Source organism: Eretmochelys imbricata, chromosome 14 (genome assembly GCF_965152235.1).
Source record: "Eretmochelys imbricata isolate rEreImb1 chromosome 14, rEreImb1.hap1, whole genome shotgun sequence".
In the NCBI taxonomy this organism is placed as follows: Eukaryota; Metazoa; Chordata; order Testudines; family Cheloniidae; genus Eretmochelys; species Eretmochelys imbricata.
This window is the reverse complement of record NC_135585.1, coordinates 8,228,815-8,248,922: the sequence shown is the minus strand read 5'-3', so window position 1 is coordinate 8,248,922 and position 20,108 is coordinate 8,228,815. Positions and strand designations below refer to the sequence as shown.

The 20,108-nt window shown below is 40.7% G+C and overlaps 1 protein-coding gene across 1 annotated transcript in view; it reads right to left on the bottom strand.

The window, feature by feature from the left end:
• The window catches only part of PITPNC1 (phosphatidylinositol transfer protein cytoplasmic 1), a 197,738-nt gene that overhangs the window by 107,627 nt on the left and 70,003 nt on the right, over window positions 1-20,108 (bottom strand).

Below are 20,108 nucleotides of genomic sequence, written 5' to 3'. Positions count from 1 at the left end.
GAGGAAGTAAGACGACCAGTTTCTTGCCTGTGTGGCCTCTTATAGGCTGCTCAAGTGCACAGGCAGCCAGTCCCAGTCCCCATTATCTCACTGAGGTGCCCCTTGTAAAGAGGAGCCAACCCACTAGCTAGGTGTGTGGTCCCAGGGTTTAGCCTCTGTCCTACAAAGCCCCCAGCCCTGAAAACGTGCCCAGCTGGAATGGCAGAGGTGTCTTTCTTTGGCACCATGCGAGAAGCATTTTGTGTTTGAAAATTTTCAGGTGGGTTTAGTGCTGGTGAAAGGAGCCAGATTTACAGGCTTGGCTGTTGAAATCTTTGGTTTGTCCCCAGAACAAGCCTGGACAGAGGCAGCAGCAGTGCAAGCTTCTTCACACTACCCTGGCACTGTACCTTAAACCTGACCTGTGAGGACTACTTCTATGAGTCAGAGGCTATTCATGGGTGAATCAGACATTGGCTTCTCTACTGAGACTGGCAAGAAAGTTGCTAATTTTGATGGTGTGGACACTTACATTGGAAGCTGGGTGGCCACCCACCAAACACATTTCCCACTCAACACCACCCAACCACCAGATAGCAGCAGGGCCAGATTTAGGGGCAGGCAACCCAGGCAACCACCTGGGGTGCTATTTTTTGTTGCTAGCAACAAAAAGGGAAAATAAAATGTTTGAAGTAACATGTTTCAGGTATTCCATATGGGGATTCATTTTTCACTAACCTCCTAGAATGTTCTGGACCTCTGTAGAATCTCATGGAACATTCCAGACTTTCTGAGAACTACATTTTCCTCAACCCTCCTAAAATGTTGTCAACCATAGCCTGTATAATGGGCAGGGCATCACCAGGCAGTCAGTGAGATATAAGAATGAACTGAACTGAAGTGAAAGCCCAGCTGCAATATTGTGAATCTTGTTTTATTGTGTAATTGTGAAAGTGTACTTGTGTTTTAAGACTTGAAGAGTGTAAGCAGCGACTTAGAAAGGACATATTTAATGAGATGCCAGAGATATCTATGGAACTCCTATTTATGCAACAATATAAAAGGAACACTGTGACATGTTAAGCATGGCAAAAGAAGTAACATTTGATGACTTTCTAAGACTGCGAAACATACTATTAGGGAGAGCAAAAGCCTATCTGTTTTCCTCTATGAAAATAAAAGATGCCCTAACAGAAGCCTTCAGGAGCTCAGTATAGAAAGCAAAAAGCTCAACTGCAATCTAATTTGCAGCGAGGGGCTAATCTGATGAGAAAATATCTGAAACAGAATAACAACAGACCTTTTGAACTAAAGGACTAGGGTTTACATTCTAAGGCTGTCACCTACCATAACACTATTTAATACTGGTCCACCCAATGTTGGTGCACAGCTCGATTTCTTGATGTTAGTACATTTCAGTTATTCTTAAAATTAAAAAGTTTACATAAGCTTAGAGGAAACAACTTTTTTATTTGCTTGAATAAATACAGATTTATAAATCCTAGCATGCAAATTTATCATCTTATATGACAGGGATAAATCATGCATGCAAACTGTGCATCTGATTCATGAAATGGACTACAAATGCAATTAAAATAAGGTACTCAAAAATTTAACAAATGAAGGGGGTGGGAGCTCCAAAGATGCTGCTTGCCTGGTATGCCATTTGGTCGAGTGCTGGCCACGGAGAGTAGTAATTTCTGGTCATATCTCACCTGAGTCGGTGATCCATAGGTGAAAGTTTCTATAAACCATTATTGATTCTCCAAGCTATCCTATCTGACCCTGAGAAACTTTCTTCATTTATACAGTACTCTGTACTACTAACTTTACATATTTTGATGCTTCTGAAAGTAAAGAAAGGCTTTTCCTTGGTACAGGGCGTTACAATATCCAGTATGTTCAGTTTCAAACACACCATACCTAGAAAATTGGATTTTTATAGCACCTGTCCTCATTCACTCTTTCATCTTCCAAAGTGCAGTTCAACAAACCTTAGCAGAATTTGATCTGAACAAGACTGATATCAGAGGGCCAGATCCTGGTCTCAGGTGTAACTTTTTAATTCAGTGGAATCATTCTGCATTTACTGATGTCAATGAGATCAGTATCTGACCTGCCAATCTTGTTACTATTAACTCTTAGGAGCTACCCTGCCCTCTAAATACAGCATGTTAGTGTCTCAATAGCACGTACAGATGCAGTTCTGGCATGGGATGAAGCTTTCTAATCAAACTATATTGCACTGAACGTCGGGATGGTATAATGCACAGCTGGAATTGCTTCAATGGAAAGGCATTAAGTAAACCAGCTGGAAAGTTTTCAAACATTACTTCTTCAAGTGGAAGAGAAACACAGTGTCCAGTGACCATAATTTACTAACAATGAACTGTCTAATCAGCATTATGATCACTAATATATTGTATTTTTCCATGAACCATAGCAGCCAGGGTAGGTTGGCTCAGACATTTGTGGGATGCTGTACAAAATGAGGCGTGGCATGCCTAAGGCTCAGGCAGACTTCTGAGTATAGCTCTAGCACCAGTGCGGATGGAGACACCTGTTTAACTTAAGGCTTTTAGCCCCAGTCTCAGGCTTCAGGGGGATCTCTAAAGCCCTCAGCACTGTCAGCATGGTGCATGGGTGCCACAGGTAACATGGCTTCAGGCACTGTGGTTGTGGCTGACCCTGAGCAAAGCAGAGGAGGGAGGGGAGCTCTGTCTCCCCATGATGCAGAAAAAGCAGTTCTGAGTCCCAGGGCTGTCTGCATTTCGGTTAAGAAGGAGACTGATCAGCTGAATTATCTACAAAAATATGAATGGTTTTGACTTTTATAGAAAGTTGTAGAGAAAGCAACTTTGATGGGGGGAGAGGGCAACAGAGAAGCAGATTTCAGGCTTTTCCATGTCTCACTGCAGGGTGGAGAACAAGGAAAGGAATTGGGGAGGGCAGAGTTCTGAGTTCTTTGTCCTACTGGATAGGAGTTGTAATAACTGTGCCTACAAATCTACTCTAACGGTGAGCACAACTGTAAAAATCAGTGTAAGTTCATAAGGTGTCACAAAAAACTGTAACAAATAATGTTGATGGGAAAAGATGCAAAAGTGAAACAGAAAGACTGAATTAGTCCAAACAAAATGGCCTCCTGACATAAGTCAAGGACTGTTAAATTCATGGCTGGTAAACAAAAAAAGTGTGGAACTGGAAATCACTGAACCAAAATTGGGGTGTTGGGTATTAGGCCTAACTGGATGACAAAAAAACAAACAAAAAAAAAAAACAAAAACAAAAAAAATGAGGGGATGGGCTATTCCACCCATCACTCCATTTTGGGGTCATTAAGGAAAGAAACATTGGGGAAAAAACTGGATTCTGGACGAAGCTTCACCATCATGGCTTCCACCCCCACCAACTCCTGGGATCCTGTACCTTTGTTATCCTGATCCTGAGAGATGTCCTGAAGAGACTGAACCAGAGAGAGGGACCTGGATGACATTGCCACCTCTACCTACTCTGGCTGAATCCCAACCATTGCCTGGAATGTGAGATGGTGTCACAAACCTCCCCCCGTTTGTTCTTTTCCTTCCCCACCTTATTTCTTCTCTCTCCTACTCCTCTCTTTTTCCTTCTATCTAATAAGAGTCTAGCTAGCCGGCCAAGACTGCATATTTTGCAACACTGATGTAAGCCTGTGACCAGAAAGAAGAAACCAAAAGCAATGCCATAAAAAGCCTGATGCTGGTACGAGTTTGCCAGGTCTTGGAGTGGCTGATAAGATCATGTGCTGTGCCAGTGGTGTTTTTCCAGCAGCAAGGTTGCAAGTGAGAGTCAACACCAGAGACAGACGTTGCATTTTCTATCGTTTTTGTTCTTACATGTCCAGCCCATCTCAACTAACTTCTCTTTTCTTCGCCAAACCTCATTTTAAAACTGTTTAATATTGGGCAGTGGTTGGGTTATGTTAACACATTTGACTCTTTGGGGCCATTTATTCCATCTAAATTAATGCAACACAGAGCAGTTGATTTTATCAGCAGAAAGGGAAACAAGGTCGCTTTGTCACTAGGAAACCGGAGACTGTGTTGGTAGCTGGTAAAAGAAGGCTTGATCACGTACGTGGCACTGCAAGGCTAGGTCCCCAAGAGCCTCTTTTATTGTGGGTTAAGGGACCAACCAATGGACAGGAGAGTTCAAAGGCATATGTTGGAAAGGGATGCAGACAGAGAGCTCCAAAGGTGCAGGATACTGGGGACTGTTTAGAGTGGTCTCACCACCCATTAAAATTTACAAATGAGTTAAGAGGAGCATGTCTTTGTTTTAAAAGAACAGGATAGGCAATAGGAGAGCCCCACTGAATCACTGAGTCCATCTCCCATCCTATTGGCTCTCAATTGTAGCCAATTGGCTCTCAATTGTAGCCAATAGGACTAATGGAATGTAATTAAAAACCGAAGAATTACTAAAACACTGGGAAACACTAGGGCAGCAATCTAAACTCTGGGAAAGATTCTAATCTTCCCTTAGCTCTCACAACTTTTCCACCCAGACAGGCCTCACAAAGAAAGAAAGAAAGAAAGAAAGATTTCCAAGTCAAAGCTTATTCAAGGCATTTGATACCGGCAAAGTAAAAAGTAAAAGATGAGAAAGTGACATTAATTTTAAAGTATAAAAACTAACAAAAAACCCCCAAACCCAACCAACCAAAACACCGCAAGCCTAATTTAGATTTATTTGGCCTGATTCTTCTCTCCATTACATTAGTGTAAATCAAGTGTAGCTCCCCTGCGAAAATGTAATGACACCAATGTAAATAAAAGGTGCAAGGGGAGAATCAGATTCACTGTATTCCTTTTAGATAGACTGTATTTGTAAAGCTGTAGGTTACTGAATGGTCAAGAAGCACTTAAGCCAGTGCCTCTGAATCTTGGTTCACAAGAGCGAAATAAGGTGGCATCATACTCTCATACTCTGTATAGGATTGCAGGACTCCTCTCGAATCAACCCGATGTCAAGTGATTAACCCCTCCATAAATATACCGGGTAATTACTGCTGAGTCACAGTAGTAGATGCATCTTTGTTGATTCCAGCCATTAATTAGGAGGGCATTTGAGCTCTTATCGTGAAACCCAAGGAAGGGTCTATCCATAAATGACATAACACATTTTTAGGTGATTTTCAAGACCCACGCACCCTTTATAACACTGAAACAAAATGTACAACATAAAGGACCCATCCTCCCCCTGTCCCCCAGTGCATTATATAATTTATGGACAGCCCTGAACAGCCAACAAGCTTAGCTTTTATATAACCCTTTTCAACCATAGATCTCAAATTGCCAAAAAGCCAATCCTCAGGAGGGAGGTTAATTTGGACTAGAAACAAAGCATGTTTATTCTGTTCAGAGCGGAGTGGGAATGCCACCTGCTTGTGGAGAGGTAACAAAGGTCCTACATAATTTGAAAAAAATCAATGTAGTTTTGTCTATGTTCCTATTTTCAACATCAGAGCAATTGCCAGCCAGTTTTGTAAAACCTGTTGTTACAATTGAATGTGTTTAGGTAATCCTCATTATAAGCAATTATATTTAAAAGCTATGTGTACTGAACTTTAGTTTTTGTCAGAACAACAATCCAATATAATCGTTTGTGAATAGGCATCTAAACCTAAAAGGTCTACAGACAGTTGCAATTCAGAAAAGCATGGCATGATTTTTAGTGGAAGAGAAATTACACAGCAAAAAAAAGAAAGATCTTCATTGTTTTAATATAGCCTTTAGGCTTAAAACATGTTTTTGCAAATGTTATTATCAAATTCTATCAATTTTCTTTGTGCATTTTATGTTCTAAGACTTGTGGTGCTGCTATTGTTTGAAGCCACACAAAAGCTCACGCACCATTAGTATTTAGGTGTAAAATCTGTTTTGCAGTAGGCTCACTCTAGCACTGTACATAATAATTGATTTTAAGCTACTTCTGTGCAGAAGGTCCTCCTCCAACAGCCCTTGTTCATGCAAAACTGCCATTCTGGTCAGACTCAGAGTCATGTGTACAAGGGAGATTTTCACCTAGACTGTAATATTTAAAACTAGAAAAATGTACTGATAACGTCTTTAATTCAGATGAAGTAGGAAGCACTGATGTTGTTGTTGACTTGCTGGATGTTTTCATTTCTAATTCTACTGTTTGGTTTCTTTAAAGTTTGGCCTGTATTCATTCACTGAATCATAGAATTGTAGGATTGGAAGGGATCTCGAGAGGTCATCTAGTCCAGTCCCCTGTACTCATAGCAGGACTAAGTATTATCTAGATCATCCCTGACAGGTGTTTGTCTAACCTGCTATTAAAAATCTCCAGCGATGGAGATTCCACAACCTACGTGGGCAATTTATTCCAGTGCTTAATGCTAACAGTGGGAGTAAGTATAGTTTAGAGGAAAGGACAGGTACCTTTGGTCTGGAATACAGTTTTGTTCTTGGCTCTGTGGAACAATGCTAGGTAAGTCTCCCTCTCTAGTTTTCAGTTTCCACCTCTGTAAAATGGGCCTAATAATACAGATCTCACAGGAGTATTGAGGCTTGATCAATGTTTAGATAGCAGTTTGAGATCTTCTCATGAAAGGTGCTAGATCAGCGTAAAAGTGTTACAAAATTTGATACAAATTAATCAATACAAGAGTCTGGCCAAATCGTAAATCACTAGACCTCACATAACTAACATTGAGGATTGCTCTTTCTGGGACAAATTCCGCTTTCAGTTTTTGGTGCAATGGCCACTGATTTCCCCCTCCCTTGTAACTTAGAACAGAATTTGGCCCTATCTGCATCTCTTGTATTAGAAATAAAATCAAATTAAGAAAAAGAAATGGGCTGTGCTCTGCATTTACAATGCTTTTATGACATTTAACAATATATGCAGTTGTTTTCTCCCCTGCTGGGTAAGGGTTACATTTGTTAGTCTTGTATTTCCCTCTGAGACAAAGAGAAAACACAATGAGCAGTCACAGCCCTAAACAAATCAAAGAATGCTACTTCAGGTCTTTCATTGTTCATCTCTTAGTTGAAATTATTTACTCCCAAACCAAACTGCAGAGATAAAGCCTTTTAGAGCATCTACTCTGGCTCTTGTTTCATCTGACACCTATAAAATAGGCTAAGTCATGGCCAAAACAAATATATCAAAAGAGATAGTATCTACTGTTTGCATTACATTTCTTGGCAGCCATATCACCGAAGGGACAAAATGAAGTTCACGGACTGAGAGTCCTGGCCCCAGTGGAGACCTTCCCCAGGTCTCTCTGGGAGGCAGTGTTGCAATTAGTATTCATTCTTCTTTATTTTTAAGTGCCGACAATCATAGGTGCTGGAACTAGGAACATTACCGCGTCCCCTGGCTTGAAGTGGATTCCATTATATACAGGGTATATAGTTTGGTTCAATGGCTCTCAGCACCCCCACTATACAAGCTGTGCTGCACCCTTGCTGACAATGTGCCCAGCACTGAACAAGGCACAGTTATGGCCCTGCTCTGAGGAACTAAGAGACTAAGCCCTGCAGGAAGTCCTGCCTTAAAAGGCATGGGTGACAGCTCTCCATGATTCTCTGTTTGGCTGGCACTCCCCATATAAACCAAGAAGCCATTTTTAGGAGTTGTCTGAGCAATGCAAACCTCTGGTGTGCTTTTGCCTTAGATCCTGCAGGTGCATGCATATTTATGGGTCTGCACAGCTCTTCAAGTTCCTTCCTTTATCTGTAATAGGTTTTATAATATTGTCTGCTTCCATTACCAAGAATTTCGGTTGGGACCAGGGGGTGTAACATGCTAGCCTGTTGGCCTAGATCATAGATGAAGATGACCAGGGGAAGATATTATGGTGAAGGGTGCTAGTAAATAATAAATAATAATAATAAAAAAAATCCATAGATAGATATCTGAGTTTGGTTGTTGTCCTATTTCTGTTCATTTTAGAATTTGTAAAATCCTATTTTCAACCAGTCATAAATCTCATTCTAACCTAGAATGACAGTGTCCTTTTCAACTTCATTACCCAGACAGAAGCATCAAAAGAGTTATTAACCACCATGTATGAACAGAAATACTGAACCAAAATTGAGGCCCACCTTCATTTAAGTTGTTATGCAAACAGAATTGATTTTAATATTCATGTTGTAACAGTTCTGGAAGATGAATTACATTCTTCTGGGAGCAGAAACAAACGTGCTAATACGGAATATTTCAGAAAACGCTCCTGAGGGGAGGGGGTCAAGATGGGAGAAGAGATATTTACTGAAACTGAGTAATTCACAGTGAATAACTTATTCAAATAATGTAGCCTCCTTTCCGTTTTGAAAATTGGCTGCCTACACCATAATCCCACTTTCTTCTGGTGATTGTCTATTGCTGGAAGAAGTCCTTTTCAGGATGGTAATTAATCTGCTTTTTACTGTCCCTGATGGAAGGGTGTTAAACTAGCAGACAGCCCATTGTCTGCTTTTCCTCAGAGTTTAAAGAGATAGGTCTCATAGTTCTTAGACTTCTCTCAAGATAAATTCTGCTCTATAGCAAATATAAATTAAAGACAGATTAAAACCCATCTGTCACAACAACCCCTTCAGGTTCCTGTTAATATAAACTGATTGCTGTGTATGTTGGAGAGTTTGCAAGTAGTAATAGATTAAATTGTTTAATATACTGTATAAATACTTAACACAAAACCACATCTTCAGGTACAAGCTGATGAACCATATTTTCTCATTTATATCTGTGCAGACCCATTGAACTCAACTGAAATGTGTGCAGTATCATTGATCAGATGTAATTAAGAGACTAATTTGGTCCATTCATTCACAAATAGTGTACTTAACTTCTTGAAGGTACAAAGCAGATCTGGACGGATACTGAACAGCTCAATTTGTCTAGGGCATTCACTTTAGTACATCCCAAATGGTATCCTGATTTTTGGGAAGGTACCTATGTACCTCCTAGGTGAACAACGTGTGTATCCTAAGCAACTCTATAGGCTGGTTGTTGTTTCCCTACCTGCCTTTGTTACCTACTTGTTCTTATGTCAATTTATGTTCTGATTCATGAAACAAACACTTATGCTGTGTGTACCATTACTCACCTGAGTACTTCCATCAAAACCAGCAAGAATATTCACATATTTGAAAGATCAGGACTTAAGCCTTATTTGCACTAATAAAGTTTTGTTGTACTCCAATATAGCCATATCAGCAAACCTTCCTAATATAGACAGAGCTTACACCAGCAGGAGTTCTTTTGTCAGTACACCTAGCTTATACCAGTTCTCCAGAAAAGTCAGTTTTGCCGGTGTCACCCACCTATACTAGGGCTTTTGCCTGTATAGAAATGTTAGGGGAAAGAAACACCCTCAAACCAACATTACTATAGTGGCGAAAGTTTCAAATGTAGTCTAAGGTTAGGTCTATAAACCTTCTTATCAGGGACACAGCCTTTGTTTTAAGCACTTTATACACTCATGAGGCTAACCACAGGCATTCAAACAAAGCTGTTTGAACATATCTAGTCATCCCCACACTGGTCCATTCCGTTCCTAGAGCAATGGAATTAGGCTTAGCACAGTGAAGAACAAATAATCAATGGCTTCACACACACACACACACACACACACACACACACACACACACCCACCCACCCATTTGGAAAACTCAGTTATACTGTAACTTGCAGAACTTCCAAAGAATCATCTGCTTGGGGGTCAGTTTTTATCTCCATGCAGTCAAAAGCCCTCCAGTCCTTCTGATATCCTAAAATCTAGTGAATCTCAAGGCATTAATAGAGCTTTAGGACATTTCTACAGAGATACAGCACCTCCATGCTGCTTCCTGTGTCTTCTCCCCCTGTTAAACTGGAACTTTGTAGCCAATGTCTCACCAAACCATATATGGTCCTTACCCTCAAAGGACGTTAGCCAGCATGAATCAGAGTCAGCCTTAATTCCCACAGTTTCTCCGTGAAAGTTTTCTAGGGAATAATGTTGCATAGAGTAGTTCCCTTTCCTTGCCAGCCACGCTGCCCTAAACCAGTGAAGCAAACAACACTTTGTACTTATATCATGCCTATCATCTGAAGATCCCAGAATGATTTAGAAATGCAGAGAGTTCATGAAAGGGGCCAGAGGATTGAAGGCGCGTCAGCTGCTTTTCCTCCAAAAGACTAGGACCATTTTAGCAGGTTTTCCATTACTTTCTCCCCAAAATTTACAGGGCATAGCCTGTTCCTAAACTTCATGGAGGTGGCGGAGAGGGCAAAGACTGGAAGAGAAGATATGGCTGTCTTAAACTCAGTAACATACTAGAGAAATTGGTCAAAGTTCATCTGTGTGAAAATAAGACATTTGTAACATTTCAAGGTCAGTGAGACTTCTACATAAGTGCTGGTTGTACAACTTAAAGCTGCCTGGGGATTTGTTTAATTTATGCACACAATGTTTTTAATCCCTCTTCCCCTTAATTGCAGAGAATAATAGCTGTAACCTCCTCTTTTATTAGACCCATCATTCTTCCTTTTTTACATCCTACATCCCCTTGGAGACATCACCCTCTCACTACTTGGAAAGATTCTTAAAACACACAAGAAACATTAAGACAGTTACCAGCACAATGTCACTTCAAACACAAAACAAACAAAGAAACAACAGGCACATATGTTGACCCCTCTCCACTCCCTCTATCTGACATCCCCTAGATGCATAACACGCCCCCTTCCAGATGTGGTCACTAAAATTATCTCCCTTGCTAATCTGGCTGTATCACAGGCCTCTTCAAATCCCAGTCTCCATTGGATCTTCTATCTCCACTTCATCACATTTACATTTCTTGTCCTCATCTTCAAGACTACACAATTCTTTTCCTTTCTTCCATATCTGAATCTTATGTCCATACCTGCCTCCTCAGCTTCACGAATGATCGTAAATTCATAAGCTGTCACAGTGATTTCACTTGACAGTGTGTTGCAGGAACTGCTATTTCCATTTAGTCCTTCACATTTTTATTCATTTTCACCAGTGAAATATAGGCTGTTCTCCTCTGTATCCATCTGCTCCAAAACATCCAGAGATGGATGTACATTCACACGGGCAATGAGCAAGTGGACTCGACTCAGGCAATAGTGTGTTATGATATGATGAATCAGGCATGTTAGCCAGTAATAAAACCACATGTGTTGTGCTGACACTGATCATCACTTTCTCATTGATTCTCATACTGTAGAAATCCCTTGGCAGAACATCAAATCACAGAGATCGTCAATCAGACCCAGACACATCTTGTGAATTGCTAATCTGCGAATACTCACTGAACAAAATGGTAGCTCTTTAGAACTTCCTCCATAAACGCAAAACAGAAGTTGCACTATGAGTGCTGAAGAAGGGGTCTGTCTGATATATCCAGTTGCATACTATCTGCTTTGAAACTCACAATCACACAGGGCAAATTCTGCCCTAGTCTCCATGGAATGCACCTCAGACAGCACAACTGGTCCTTCCCCCTGCACAAGAAGTAAGCAGGGTCTGGGGGATTGTGAAGAGTGCAAACTCTGCAGCTTGTGCGGGGAGAGGAGTTTTTTCCCCCTGTATATTTACCCATCTCCCAACCTGGTTTCTGAGGCTGAATGCTGAAGCTAGGACTCACCCCACACAGAGTACACAAAACAGTAGAGAAGTAATATATTTTTTGAATTATGTGGCTCAAAACAGTCTAGTTATTGGAGACAACGATCCAGCAGGAGTTCTGCAGTACAGAATTGAAGTGTTGTGTCCTAGCAGCATTCCCCGGAAGCATTCTGGCTGACTGTCTCTCTGTTCTGGCAATACTTACTATTGTGGTGGATTTTGAAAGAGTGCAGTCTGTGCTGTGCCACCCTTGGACAGGGCTGAGGAAGGATGGGCCCTTCCCCATTTCACCCTCCTTTGGGATATCCAGTGTTGACAGTGGATCTTGGCATCCTCCATCTCCTTGAGAACTGGGAATGCAAAGACCAAGACTGTGGCTGCCCTTTGCCTCGATATGCACGAAGGGCCATCCAGTCCCAAATCATAATTTACAAAAATGAATGCAATGACGGTAAATGGTCTGGGCTGACTCATGCTCTCCCTTTCAATACATCAGTGCTATCCCATTGCATTCAATGGAATTGCACTGGGATAACTGAGGGCAGAGCTGGGCCCAGTGTTTCAATGAGCATAGCTAAATATAATGAATACTGTACACTCAGAGGAATTATTACAATTCCCCCTTCCCCTCTCACATATTTAATCATTCCTTACAATGAATGCACCTGCAGCACAATATATCCACAACATCACCCATGGACGAGTTCTTAATTATGCAGTGTTTTAAATTTTATATGTGCCTATTAGTTACACAAAGTCTTCTCTCTGGGAGAATATGCAGAATGCCTGGTATGTGCTTTCTTCCCCTCTCTCTTGAGATTAGAACATAATGAAGTTGGGTCTTCAAAAAGGTTTGGAGTTGGATATTGAATCACCGCAGCTATTAAAAATAGCCTTCTGTTTGGACTTTCAATTTTGTTTACAATAATATTCATTTAATATGCCATTTGGACTGTTGGAGAAAGATAACTGGCTAAGTAGTTTTTCATTTACTAAATCTCTCTGCTGTTTACTTTTTTATTAAAGTTACAATCTTTTTAAACAGCCTGGTGATTTAGATACAGTTTGAAGAGGAAAACAGTTGATACATTGGATGAATGGATAGATAGATGGATAGAAGTGGCTTGTATGGAGCACCATAGATAAGTTTTTGGCTTCATTTTCACGACAATCCTCTGTTTTCACAGTCTAATTATCATCTGATTATTCTGATAAATTATACTTTGGCTCTCAGCCCACATGTTTTTTTTTTCTTTCTTTTCTTTTTTTCTTGAAAGTTTGGGAGAACTTCCTTCAGCTATTTTTGAATGATTGGACAGTGGGGAAATAAAAAAAGAAACCCAAACTTCTTCAACATTAAGATATTTTCCCTCACCAATAACTCAGACAACATGGGAATGGTTAATAGTTCTTTATATGCAAATACTTCTTATTGTGAAGAAGGCATTTTGCTAAGTAAGGGGGTGGGAATTAAAAATATCATAAGCAAATAACAAATTCTGAACATTCAGCATTTGCTGAAAAAGAGTTGACTAATCTGAGGTGGGGGCAGAGGAGAAGGATGATGATACAGGATGAAGTAATCTAGATGCATGTCATAGGCCCTGGTCAAGCAAAGCACTTACACACATGCTTAATTTTAAAGTATGCTTTGAGTATGTGAATAGTGTGGGGGACTACTCATAAATTAAAAATTAAAATTAAACACATGTTTAAATGCTCTGATGGATCAGGGTCTTCTACAGCAGAACTATGCACTTTGATAATGTATTTTAGAAATCCTGGTGATCTTACCAACTACATATTAAACCAAAGCCTTTAGGAGATGTTCACAAAATTCTTTTTCCAAATTGCCACTAGAATAGACAATGGCATTCCACATGGTAGACTCTCTACTCTTTACTTTTCTCCTCCAAAATTCAATCTCTCTTTTTAATTTTCCCCAATTTGCAATTTAATACAACTGTAACTCTCAATTTTTTGTCCTGTGAAAACTTGCAGTCTTGTACCAATAGACAAGTCACTTAAAAATACAGGAACATTCATTTTAAGACTACAGTTTAAAGATTACAAGTCATGGCTATTCATTACTTTCCTTAATTTCCTTCTAATTAAATATAATATATACACAATGTATTACTATATCATAATTTTACTCCTTGATTCCAAAGAGGAGCTGTATCAAATGCTTTTTCAAAGTCCACTGCATCCACTAGTTTGACCTTGGAATCAACAACATCAAAGAATTCTAAGGTAGGGATTGTGCCATTGTACTGCCTGATATGTACTATATGATCTGCGCTTTCTCTGAAAAACTACTTTCTCTGCAGTAGTTAGTCTATATTTTCCCAATCTCGTCTATTTGTGCTCTTAAAGTAACTTCTGATGTTCTTGACAACACATTAATCTACAGTAACTGGTCAGTAAATTGGGCATTTAGTTCTTTGTTAAATGGCAAAATCACATGCTTTTCAAAAGCAGCAGAGGAGAAACATGGTAATTATTTGAATGCTCTGCCATTATTATTTTCTCTCTGGACAATCTTTCACTAGGAACTACACTGCTACCAGTAACTCATTTCACATATAATCAGATAACGACTTTCTATGCCTATAGGCTTGGTTTGAATCCATACCAGTCAAGAAGAGGTGAAAATCTACATATCTCATTGCTATTTCATGAGCCATAAAGTCCTTGGGAAATATCATAATTGTTTGTAACAGAAAATACTTCTGTCTGTACTTTTACTTTACAAGATGACTGTAGTGTGCTTTCAGTAGCACCTGTTTGTCTTATATAGCTTTTTAGCCTTATCCTTTTGTAATACCAGAACGTCTCATTTTAGGGCAAGATGCCAAAGGATTCAATTTCCAAAATTCTAACACTTTGATCAAGACACAAATGATAAAGGGTGCCACTTAAAGGTGATTTTCCCTGCGATATTGTTTTGTGAAAAGAACACTTTGTTATTCTCCCTCTCTTTTTATTGGCAAAAGCATTCCAAACCAAAGATTCACATTTTAAAAGCCTATTCTATTTACAACTTTAAGAATCTGAAATCCAACTTTGCAGATTTTTAAAGTTTCCATCAATACTGTACAGAAATATAATTCAAGCAAAATTTTATGGCCATGAGTAGAAATTATTGTTGCCAGCGTACAACGATGTGCTATTATTATTGTTGTTCAGTCAGTCTGTGAAATTGTGTCAGGCTGTGGCATAAAAAGCCAGATAACATCTCCCATGATGCACCACAGTCAGGGACACCCAGGATGCATGCGATTGCTCAGCAAAAGGGAAGATCATGGTGCATCATGGGAAATATACTCCAGCCAAGAAGCTTTGTCTATAGAGGAGAATGGGAATGTGAGACCCTCAAACTACAACACTCATAAGGCACCACAGAGGCATTTCCAAATAAAAAAAAATTGATTTTGAACCAAATGTTTTTTGGCCAAAATGTTTTGACTTTTGATTTTTACCAAGAAGTTGTCACTGAAATTTTCAGCAGGAAAACCCCCCCACCATTTTCCATCCAGCTCTATTCAGTAAGTCTCCCAACACTTCTGTGTCGTGATTAACTTGTGGTTATGGTCAGAAAAGTGATTGTGTAAAACTAGTATCTTTTTACTCAACAAGTCTGCTCCTTGTGTGTAGCCAGAATCACATTTGCTGAGTAAAATAAGTTATTACTTCTTACTCTTGACAGCTTTCCAGAGCCAGCACAGCTATGGGAGAGTGTTGGATTCTATTCCAGCTCACACATGAGTAATAACTGTTAACTAAAATAGACCTAATTAAGGCCACTTTACAGCTAAATGAGAGTGTCCACACAGGGTTAAATGCAGTTTAAATAATCCACTTTTAATTCACACTTTCAGTTAATTTGGTTTAATTTTTCTGAGTGCCCCCATGTAGACAAACCCCAAGTTCCACAGGAAGAACATTTATCACTAATGATTTGGGAGCCAGATGGAACACAGTTTGACTTTTTCCAATCTGATTTGCCCAGCTAGCAAACTTAGCAAGTTTGTTATGGAAGTCATCCTGGGGCAATAGACATGGAGTTTATAAAGCCATTTTTACAGACGTGCTTTCCACAGCATAGGCTTATATGTCAAGTGGTCGTACACTGGGGAAAGGGAGGAGGGCATAGTTTTAAGGAACTTGAACCAAGGTCCACAATGGCAGAGCCACCAGCAGAATCCAGGATTGTTGATTGCCAGTCCCCTGCTCTAACCGTAAAGATATAAAAATAAAAAAATCAACTGTAAGAGCTTAATTAAAAAATATATATATATATATATTTGCCTGACTGCTACTATGTCTATCAGTTGAGGAGAAGATTCCTTAAAAGACCTTATTTCTTTCTGATTTGAATTTTTCAAATGTATTCCTATAAAACATTCACAAAACAATTTGCAAGTGCTGTGTATCCATTTTGTTTGGAAAAATGCTCAAAATAGCATTATGGAACACAATGTGAAAATATATCACTTTTTTAAAGCTCAGCAAACAAAAAACAAAAATATAGTTGCAATACATTAATAGACTAAGCCATAATAATCTGAGTAACAAACAGTTTGCCTTGAGATTTTATAAGGTCAGGTGAGAATTCTGCGAAGGTTTGAAGGTGGACTTTTATTTTTTTCTTAAAGGGCTTTGATAGCTCTAATAAAGGGCTGCGACGAAAAAAGAATTCAGTTGAAAATCCTTCAGGAGTAGGCCTTTTACAAGCTGATAGCAGTTTAATAGTTTTGATCAACCTCCTTAATTTCCACACTCTAGAGCTTGTTATTTAATTAACACTAGAGTAATGCCAAAAGTCCGTGTGTCCAAGCAAGTTAAGCAAAACTGATGCAGTGACTTGGTTTTAAATTAGGAGCAGAGTTTTTCTGTGGTGCTTTAACATTTCAGGTGGACACAACATCAATAAAACAGCCAGCAACAATGCCAAACTGTGCCATATTTATAAGCCTGTAAAACATTCTCAACTCCCTTCTCTGCTAGCAGCTGGCAACTGTAAGACAATAATATCACAGTGAAGAGCCACATGCTGTCATTGGTCCATGCATATGTCAAAGGCATGAAATGGCCTGAATTAAAATAACTTTGCATTTATTTGCCCTGATGTGATGGGCAAAATGCTGCCATCTGCTGTACAGGTACACTAAGGGGGGAAAAGGACTTGGGCCAGGAGTCGTGATGCACAATGCCTCCCTCCCTAGTACACCAGCCCAACAGCGGCGGGATTCCTACCTGCCACTCAAGGTGGCTAGATGCCTATGTGCATGCAAGAGCACCGTGCCTTGGGACCCTCTGATCCAACTTGCACTCTTTGGTACAATCTGTTGATCAGGGAGCCTGCTCACACCTTACCGCTCCATGCATATAGAACAGATGCAGCAGTGCGAAGCAGGTGCTAGAGGTAGGGTGACCAGTTTTTCAAAAGGCAAAAGCTGGTCACATGCAGGAGCCTCGAACCTGTGGCCCTGTCCCCTGCTCCTCCTCTTCCCTGTGAGGCCCCATCTCCTGGCCAGGCCAGAAGCCAGGGCAGGCCATGGTAAGAGCTGCCCAGGGAGCCCAGGCTGCTGTGGAGAGTCCCTGACCCTCCTCCTGCCCTGGGCAGGGGCCTAGGGTACCTCAGAGCAGCCCCTTGGCCTATAGGTGCCAGAACTAGGGGTGGTTTCAAGTGGTTTCCATCATGTACAGGGTTTACAGTTTGGTTCAGTGTCTCTCAGCACCCCCACTATAGAATTTGTTCCAGCACCCCTGCCCCAGCTCGTGTCCTCACTCCCTGGGGCGCGCCAGCCAGGGCAGGTGGAGGGTCCAGGCTCCCTGGGTGGCTCTTAGTACTGCCTGGCTCTGGCTTCTGGCCTGGTGAGGGGGCGGGGCCTCAAGGGATAGAGGAGGAGTAGGGGGCAGGGCCCCACAGTGAGGGTGCGGGGGCTAAGGCTGGGAAGAGGCAGGTGCCGCCCCTGAGCCTCGGGCAGGTATGGGGTGGCACCAAAGGGAATCGAGGACAAATGCTGTCCTGGAGTCATTCAGGACTTGAACTCTGCATTTTGGGACTGTCCCGCCCAATTCAGGACAGGTGGTCACCCTAGCTAGAGGGTGCATGTTGCTGCTTTGTTTAAAGGAGTAGTAAAGTGTGACTCCAATGTTCTTCCTGCTTACTTTGAACCATTATACCCTGAACCGGTTGCAGAGCTCTGTGAAATTATTCATAGCCAGTCTTCCCATTGTCCACATAGCATAGCGCTAAGGCTTCACCCTCAATCAACCTGCCCCAATGCCCAGTAAAATCCAGTAAACGTGGCCTGATTTTCAAAGGTGCTAAGCAAAGATAGCTCTGACTGAGGTCAGTGGAACCTAAATAACTTGGGTACCTATATTTAGGCACTCAAGTTTGAAAATGTTGGCCTGTATCCATTACTAGGCCTATAATACAAAAAAAGAGAAGGAAATATTAGTAAAGTGCATCACAGAGCAACAGGATGTACATTAATTCATAATATATAATGAAATCAGTATAAAGCAGAATACAAATACGAATCTGATAAAACCACCAGCTAAAATTAGAAGTGCCAAAGAAATAAAAATAAGTGTAATATTAGGACTTCATTCTCAAGCTCATGCGATGGGGTTGTTTGGGCTTTAGCAACAGAGATCTGCCTATGACTACACTTTCAACTTGTAAAGATCCACTAGGTGGGGCAGGCTTCGAAACATTTTCTACTACATGGAAAGAAGAGCTCTCCTACTATTATTTCAAAGACCAATCCTCACTGATTCCAGGGCTTGTTTTTTATTTAAAGAGGTTAAAATGCAGCTTTTAGGCTGGAGTCACTGATGTGTCTTAACTCCTAGTGGGTTAGATGTTGTCTCAGTGAGGACTTTTCTTTTCCCTAAATGGGCAGATGGTATTTGCATAGTGACATAAATCTAGTCACCTAGGTAACAGGGCTTCTGTTAGCAACAGCATAATGAAGGTCAGTGTGATTCTGGTCTAAAATTAGAAGTCAGACCAAATTTTTTTAAAGTATTCTTTGTATAGGTGCATGCTTACAATAAAGGTCTTCTGTCTTCAGCAGGTGTTCTGGGTGAGCAGACTTGCACAAATGGGCCCTAAGTGAGAACTTTTACTTTGTGCTATAAAATCTTTAAAAACATATTTGGGCACTTTAGCACCACAGCAGAGAACAGAACTAAACTAGTCTTAACATAAGACCTTCCCAAAGTATTTTACCATAATGATCCGCAGAGGAAGGATGGTTTTGTGGTTAGAGACCGGACTGGGATTCTGGGGATATGAGGTGAATTTCCAGTTCTGCCACAGATTTTGTGTGATCTTGGGCAAGTCACCCTGATTATGTCTACACTGCAATGTAAGCCTAAGGTTAGTAGAACTTGAGTTAGCAGACCTTGGGTTTGTTAATCTAGGGTCTTGAATGTCTACACTCATTTGTAATCCCAGATTAGGAATTGTTGAACCCCAGAGTTCCAGCATCTACACTGCATTATGCAAGCCTAAGTTCAACAACCCATATCCCATATCCCAGATTTCCTGGCGGCCTCCCAAAACATGGCTGCTTTAGCCCTTTGTTTGTGGTGCAGTGTGGAAAACCTGACTGTCCAGAGGACAAAGAAAGTTGACCTGTGGGATTGTGAAATATTTTTAGCGGACTTCCAGAGCATAAGTCCAGTGGGGCTGCATCTACATTACAAAGCAACAGGACTTGAACCCTGGGTCCTGACTTGACTCAGGCTCAGTCCTTCCACCCACCTGGGGTCCCAGGCCCTGGGTTCTGAGCTCTGGATTAGCACACTTTATGTGTAGACGGGAGCGGTGTTAGGTTTGAGCCTGAGTTCGAACCATGGGCTTACAGTGCAGTGTAAACATACCCTGAGTGCCTGATTCATTCCCCTTTGAAGTCATTGGGGTTCTTTCCATTGGCTTCAATGGACTTTGGATCAGGCCTTAAATCTCTCTGTGCCTTAACTCCTCATTTCTAAAGTAGTGACGATACTTCCAACCTTTGTTTTGCCTATTTGCTGTAGCTTGTAAGCGCTTTGGAATTGGTACTGTTTCTCACTATGTATATACATAGCACCTAGCACAATTGGGCCATGATTTTAGTTGTGGCCTCTAGACGCCACTTTAATATAAATAATTAATACTAATGAAGAATAGAGCTGGGAAAATGCTGTAAACAGTTTTCTGCAAATACATGAATTAGGTGCATTTCACTGAGGTTCTTTTATTTGTGTATTCACTTTCCATGGCCATTTGTTACTGTGTTTTGCTGGCACAGTTAACAGAAAAGTCAAAGTCTTAGGTGTGGAAACTGAACTGTAGATTGGCACACGCGAGTGTTTGCACCAAATGTTCTTGTGAGTCATTTGACTGATCACAGCTAACCAATATGACCTGAATAGCAAATGTTCAGGACTTTTAGGAGTCAATCCAAATTTTAAA